Raw genomic sequence first — 7,692 nt, 5'->3', positions numbered from 1 at the left:
TCGTACGGACGATCAGAAAGCACTCGGTCAGACAAAACAATAAGAAAGAAGGGCGACATCGTGTCAACCAGACGATCAGGACTCGGCCTCGGGTGAAGAACTATCAAAGACCAAGACTTTATCGGCCATACCAGAAAGATGGGTGAGCGCCAACACAGGCCCGATAGGGAATAACTAAACTGATGTAATGTGACCAACACTGTAATTCTGTTGTGTTTCGACCTTGGCCTATAAATACAAGGGCTGGTCGAGAGAGAGAGGAAGGTTAGAAGGGAGAGAAACTAGGCACTACATTTGAGAGTTTGAGAGTTACACCGTTTGAGAAGGAGAGAACACCTTGTAACCAAAGAAAAGAAATAATAACATTTATCCTTTCACCCCGTGGACGTAGGTAATCATACCGAACCACGTATATCTTTGTGTCTATGATTGTTTGTGCATATTTACTTAGTGTTAATTCATCTTCTACACCATTGGATGTAGTGTGTGGTTTTATGCCACTACATTCTGGCGCCGACTAAGGGGAACGTCTAAGTTCTCCGGATACCTTGGATGCATGTTCCAACAGAGACGATCCAAAAGCTCCTAAGAACACCTTGTGTGTTAGTTGATGCTATGGGATGAACTCTGTTTGGTGAAGTCTGTTTATGTTTGTTTAGTTTTGAAGTTTGTTGGTATGGTTGAGTTTTCATTGTTGAAGTCGTGTCGTAAGCAAGTATTTTCAGTTGGGTCAATTCCGAGCAGTCGAGTTGATAGAGAATCCTTCAAGAGCTCCCAAATAACGATGTTAGCATTTGGTCGAGGCCAGGAAAGGATCCTGATAGCAGATCGACTAGCCATGCTCGGAGGCGAGTCTGTTTTCATGTTTCAATCTTCGTTTTCGTATTAGTTTTCGCACTTATCTCTGTATTTCAATCTTAGTTTTCGTCATACGAGTTCAACAACGGAATACCTCTAAAACTCCCAAATAACATCTTTGATGTGTGGTTGAAGTTGCTTGATGTTCCATGTTGGCTTGTGAAAACGCCAAAACAATAGCACGGCGAGATTATTAGTCGCCGACGAAAGAACCCAAGGAATTCAGGGAATACATCCCTGTGTAGTTCCAAGGAAGTTCATAAGTTTTGATCCAAATTTTGACGTAGTGTGCGGACCTCATAAAAAGTACGAATTTGGATCTTTTACTCGCAAAAAACTAGGAGTTAATGATTTTGAATCTAGGGAATGTAGGAAAAATTGTAGTTAATGCAGAGTCGTGGTACTGAAAGCGACGTCGTGCAACCTTGAAAGCGACGCAACATGATACCCGTCTAAAAGAAACAGTTAGAGTCAAAACAGGGCAGACTGGCGAGGTCAGCATGATAGAGTAGAGGGAATCATACTTTTGAAACTTAGTTTTGGTGTCAGACACCTTTTTCCTTTAAAACCGTACGTACTAGAGAAACTTTTCAAAAACAGGTCAAAGTAAGGTGGTGTCTGTTTCTGCTGACGTAGGTAGGGACGACTCTCGGACTTACAACATACTGTGTCTGATGGATAGCACGTCAGGGATGGGGAGAACTCTGAGGAACCGCACGATCACCGGAAGTAGCATGCAAGGAGGAGTAACGGGGCTGAGGCAGGGAAGTGATGGGAATCCACCACCTGAGGAATCACGAGCAGCTGCAAGGGGTATGCCAACTGTGGATGACGAAATCGATCTGGGACGAGACGATGACCCCTCGCCTCTGGAGCGAATCGTCTCAACTCAGAGGAGGGATGATCAAATAGATGGACTCACCGCATCAGACAACGAAGATGATGAGGAGGCGTTAATCCGTCATGCCCAGAGACGAAACTCCAGGCGACAAGTTGAGTATCAAGAAGCACTCGGACGAGAGAAAGAGCGACTTAGGCGACTACAGTTAGGACGGGAAACAACTATCGGAGTCGATCCAGCGGCATCGACCCAAATACCCCTACAGTACCACCTCCCCTACCAATGATGACGTCGCCACCCCCTGCTCATTTAGGCCATCCAAATGGTCACTCTATCCATGAGAGTACGGATCCAACGCTACTCGCAATTCTAGAAAGCAAAAGAAGGCAAGAGGAGGCTTTAAGGGATCTTCAGCAGAGGAAACTAGCTTTATAGTTTGAGAATTATCAGCTACGGAACTTGAGGTCGAGGTCAAGGGTCTTCCAGCCGAGGGACATCGGGTCTCCAAGGCCGAGCCGGTCAAGTACCACCAACGACATGACCGAGCAATTCCGGCCGATCAGGACAACCCCCGACACCACCTATCCGGGGGTACGGTCCACCCGAGGATTCATCAACAGAAGACGAAGGGAGCGAGTGGAATCATCAACAGAGAAACACAAGGTCCGACAATACAAACGAAGCCAAGCTAAGGGAGTTAGAAGAAATGATAAGGAAGCTATAACGAAGCGGCGAAGAAGATAAGCTAGCCGAGGTCATAAGCGAGGCGGAGAGGAACCCTTTCACCTAAGAGATAGAACTAAGGTCCTTACCACCCAAGTGCACGCTCCCCACATTTCCATCTAGGTTCGACGGTAAGGGAGACGCAGTCGAGCATTTGAAGATGGACACTATGTCCCTAATCCAATGGAAGAACCATGAGGTGGTAATGTGTAAATTCTTCCCGTCAAGCCTGGAGGGCGAGGCAAGGAAGTGGTTCTACAATCTCCCACCAGGAACAGTCGACAGTTATGAGACTCTAGTGGAAGCCTTGCTCGAAACTTACATGCACAACAGCAGACCTCGGCCCAGGGTCAACAGGTTATTCACCTTGGCCCGACGGTTTAGAGAACCACTCAAGTCGTTGACTGATCGATGGAGAAATTTGTGCACAGAAATTGGGAAAGTACCGGTCGACCAGCATATATTCGGGTTCGAAAACACATTAGGGAGGTCGAACCCCATATGGATAACCATGTTTACTGAAAAACCACAGACATTGAAAGAAATGAGGAAAATGCAAGATCATTTCATCGCCCTAGAAGAAATTCAGGAGGAATCAAGGGATAAGGGAGTGCAAGAGGCTAGCGCAGCACCCAAGTCGACGTCAGACGACGTTCAAAGACGGCCCGAGAAGAGACCGAGCCCACCTACACGAGGAAATGGGAAGAAGGAATGGGTAGCCAAAGGAAAGAGGCCAAGGCACGAGGCGAGAACATACACCCCTTTGAATGCTCCACTAGAAGAAATCTTCAAAGAGGTCGAAAAAAGGAATGACATCATATACCCAGCACCAAGAGGGATACAGTTCGAGGAGACCAAGGATCACCCGGAGTATTTCCATTATCATCAGTATCGAGGCCACTCTACAAATAACTGCCGAGAAGTAAAAGACATCGTGCAACACCTTATTATATATGGTTACTTGAGACAATTCGTCCGACACCCATCCCAGGCAATCGCTACGCCCAATGCACCTTTCCATCAAGTCCGAATCGACAGATACGCTCAGTTTGTCTAACACGATTTCGCATTCAGCCACTCAAGAGTACAATCTGAACCCTGGGATCATGTCTAGAATCCACAAAAGGGACCATAACAGGAAAGAAATTTTCAGTGTAGCAAAGACTTTGCCAAATGGAACCTTAGATGGTGCAACATATCTTTTTCTCGGCTCAGGATGTCCCAATGAATGGCCAGGCTCACAGTGATCCCTTGGTCATCACCCTTCTGATTGAGGAATGGGGGGTAAGAAGGATACTGGTAGATAGTGGGATCTCAGTCGTAGTACTCTTCTACGATACGTTCAAGAGGATGGATCTATCAGATGATATACTCGTCCCATCAACATATCGTATCTACGGATTTAATGGGACCGTAACCATCCCAAAGGGCGAAGTAACCCTAAGGGTATCAGACGGAGGTGCTTACCTAGACACATTGACTACATTATGTGTGGTCGATGTTGCCTCGCCCTATGAAGCTATTATCGGGAGACCATGGATCGCTGGAATCAAAGGAGTGGCCTCAGCCTATCATCAAAGGCTGCGATTTCCAACGTACAAGGGAACAGCCGAGGTCGTAGGCGATTCACAGGAAGCCCTACAGTGCATGTAGGTCGATTCCCAAATAAATGAGGAGCGGCGATCACGACAAAGGAGAGAGAAGAACAAGGCTAAAAAAGCCAAAGTGACAGAGGACTTGGAAAAAGTTATTTCGCAAGAGGTCATGGCATACGAAACACAAGGAAGCGAACCTTCATAGCAATTAAAGGAGACGACACCGATGAAAGAACCAAAACCAAACTTCTCGGCCGTAGAACCAACTCGGGAGATTAATTTGGGAACTGTAGAAGAACCAAGGATAGTGAGGATCGGGTCGTTACTATCAGACGAGCAAATAAACCGGCTCGTGGTGGTGTTAAGGGAGAACATGGACGCGTTCGCATGGAGCATGCACGATAAGGAGGGCATAGACCCGGAGGTATGTTGTCACCATTTAAAGATCGACCCAAGCTTCAAACCAGTCTGACAAAAGATGAGGCGAGTCGCGCCAGAATTACAGACGACCGTCGAGAAGGAGTTAAAGAAGTTACAGGAATCGGGAATAATTAGGAAATCGCACTACCCACAATGGATATCTAACATGGTCATGGTACCAAAGAGAAACAGAGGAGTCAGAATCTGCATCGACTTCAGCGACCTGAACAAAGCTTGTCCGGAGGACAGTTTCCCTCTCTCAAGCATCGATCAACTGGTGGAATCTATAGTGGGGTACGAGGCACTAACGTTGATGGACGGATACGCGGGGTATAACCAGATCCCGCTGGCCCCCGAGGACCAAGAAAACACCTCCTTCTTCACACCAAGGGGCCTATACTGCTACACCAAGATGTCGTTTGGGCTGAAAAATGCAGGCGCCACATACCAAAGGTTGGTGGGCGACATGTTTGAAGACCAGATCCACAACACCATCGAGGTTTATGTCGACGATATGCTAGTAAAAAGTCGCCTAGCCAAGAATCACATCCGAGACCTGCGGGAAATTTTCCGGACGATGAGAGAATATAAAATGAAAGTTAACCCGACCAAATGCGATTTTTGGGTCACATCGGGCAAATTTTTGGGATATATCATCACTCCAAAGGGGATAGAAGCAGATCCCGAGAAAGTCAGAGCCATCCTCGAGATGCCGTCACCAGCCACAATAAAAGACGTACAAAAGCTGAACGGAAGTATATCAACATTGGGGCGATTCATATCTCGGTCGTCCGACAAATGCAAGGATTTCTTTAGCACTCTTAAAAAGAGAGAGAAATTCAGATGGACGGATGCCTGTGAGGAGGCGTTTCAGAATATTAAGCTACATATTGAAAGTCTTCCAGTATTACAAAGACCCGAGCCATCGGAGGTCCTCACGTTATACCTCGGAGAAAATTTATATGCTATCAGTGAAGTATTAGTTTGAAATGAAGGGAGCGAGGAAAAGCCTGTTTACTTCATCAGCAAAACATTAAGTCCGGCCGAGAAAAATTATACAAGGATGGAACAGATGATTTTAGCGCTAGCTTTCGCCACCCTGAAGCTAAGGACGTATTTCCAATCCCATCGGATCCGCGTGCTCACGAAATCACCTATTGAGGCGGTACTGGACAATGCAGGCCGATCTGGAAGGATCTCCAAATGGGGGGTGCAAATTAAACAGTTCAATGTTTTCTACGAAATGAGGACAGCAGTGAAGGCACAAGTAGTGGCAGATTTTTTGGCGGATTTTCCATTAAGCGACAAAGATGAGGTCGAGGATATACCCGGAATGGAGGAAGATCGGGAAGATCCGGACGACTTACTTGAAGAAAGTAGCCCAACACGTTGGCAAGTATTCGTCGATGGAGCGTCTAACAAAGATGGATCGGGACTTGGAATAGTCTTTACCACGCCAAAGGAACGAAAAATAGTCCATTCGTTCAGATTGTAATTCAAGGCAACAAACAACGTCACCGAGCATGAAGCAGCGATTCACGCCTTGAAGCTAATCGTCGAGATGGGCCTACAAGATGTAAGATTAATTAGTGACTAGCAGTTGGTGATCCGACAAATTACGGGAAAATACGCCATCCACGACCCGATTTTGCAAAAGTACTGGGATCTCTCCCAATTCTACATCGACCAGATCCCCAACATCAAATTTCGCCACACATGTAGGAAAGACAATCGACACTCGGACGCATTGTCATACATTGCATCCCATCTCACGGACCCAAGTGTGGAGGGTATTCGTGTCATGAGACTCCTCACCCCATCCGTACCAGAGACGCCCGAGGTACACATCGACGTGGCTATCAACACGGCCGATAGGTATCCGGACGGAGATTGGAGAAAGCCGATTCATTCGTACTTGGAGACAGGAGAGTTACCCAAGGGACGACCCGAGATCAACAAGATCAAAAGAAAATCGGCCGCTTATGAACTGAGGGATGGAATTCTATATAAGAAATCATACCTGGGACCACTCTTAAGATTCTTAAGCAAGGAGGAACGCCAGACAATCTTGAATGAACTACACTATGGAGCAGCCGGAAATCACAGCTCGGTACGAAGTCTGTCAGCAAGAGCAAAAACAATGGGATACTTTTGGCCGTATACGAATGGTGATGCAAAAAAAAAATGGCGCAAGCTGGTGAAGAATGCCAACGGTTTGGTAAGAATATACATGCGCCATAAGTAACTCTAAACTCGGTGGTAAGCCCTTGGCCCTTCGCCAAGTGGGGGATTGATATCATGGGACCGCTACATGTGGGATCAGGGCAGAGAAAATACTTGATCGTAGTAACGGAAAACTTCACTAAATGGGTGGAGGCAGCACCATTAAGGCATATCCGTGATAAGGACGTCTTCAGGTTCATTTGGGAGCACATCATATGTCATTTCGGAGTACCCGCGACCATCATCTCGGATAATGGAAAACAACTTCCGGGGAAGAACATCGATCTAATATATAACACCTACAACATCAGAAAAAGAAGGGCTACCCCCATATATCCTCAAAGCAATGGGCATCCCGAGATCACAAACAAAACCATCGCCGACAATATGAAGAAAAAATTGGATGGGAAATATGGTGATTGGTGCGAAGAACTCAACAACGTCTTATGGGCCTATCGAACTACTCGAAGGGAAGCAACTGGGCTATCACCTTTCATGCTGACCTATGGAACTGAAGCGATACTACCAACTGAAGCGATGATACCCACCACAAGAACCTAAGCCTGGAGGCAAAACATATCGGCAGATCTAATATTGGCCAAGCTCGATGATTTGGAGGAAACAAGGGAGATGGCGTCACAAAAAATGGAGAACTACCAAAGGGGACTACAACGAGAATACAACACACGAGTTCGACCAAGAGAGTTTCAACCGGGACAGTTAGTGTTGAAATATCTATACGATTGGGAACATGACAAAAAGGGCGGTAAATTAGCGGCAAAATGGGGATGACCATACACAATCGTGTCTAAAAGCGGGCGAGGGAGCTTATCGATTACTCAAGCCAGACGGCAAACCCGAGTTAAAACCATGGAACGCTCAACATCTGAAGTTCTATTGCCGATGAGGGGTTCGAGGAAAACAGGTAAACATACTTGTCATTCATTTCTTTAAAACTGCGAGGGGTAGAAATATGACATGAGCGACCAATGGTCATTCGTACTCGGGGCAAAGCCAGTGAGGAAGTGCCGA

Source organism: Papaver somniferum, unplaced genomic scaffold (assembly GCF_003573695.1).
Source record: "Papaver somniferum cultivar HN1 unplaced genomic scaffold, ASM357369v1 unplaced-scaffold_125, whole genome shotgun sequence".
Lineage (NCBI taxonomy): Eukaryota > Viridiplantae > Streptophyta > Magnoliopsida > Ranunculales > Papaveraceae > Papaver > Papaver somniferum.
Note: the sequence above shows the minus strand (reverse complement) of the source record.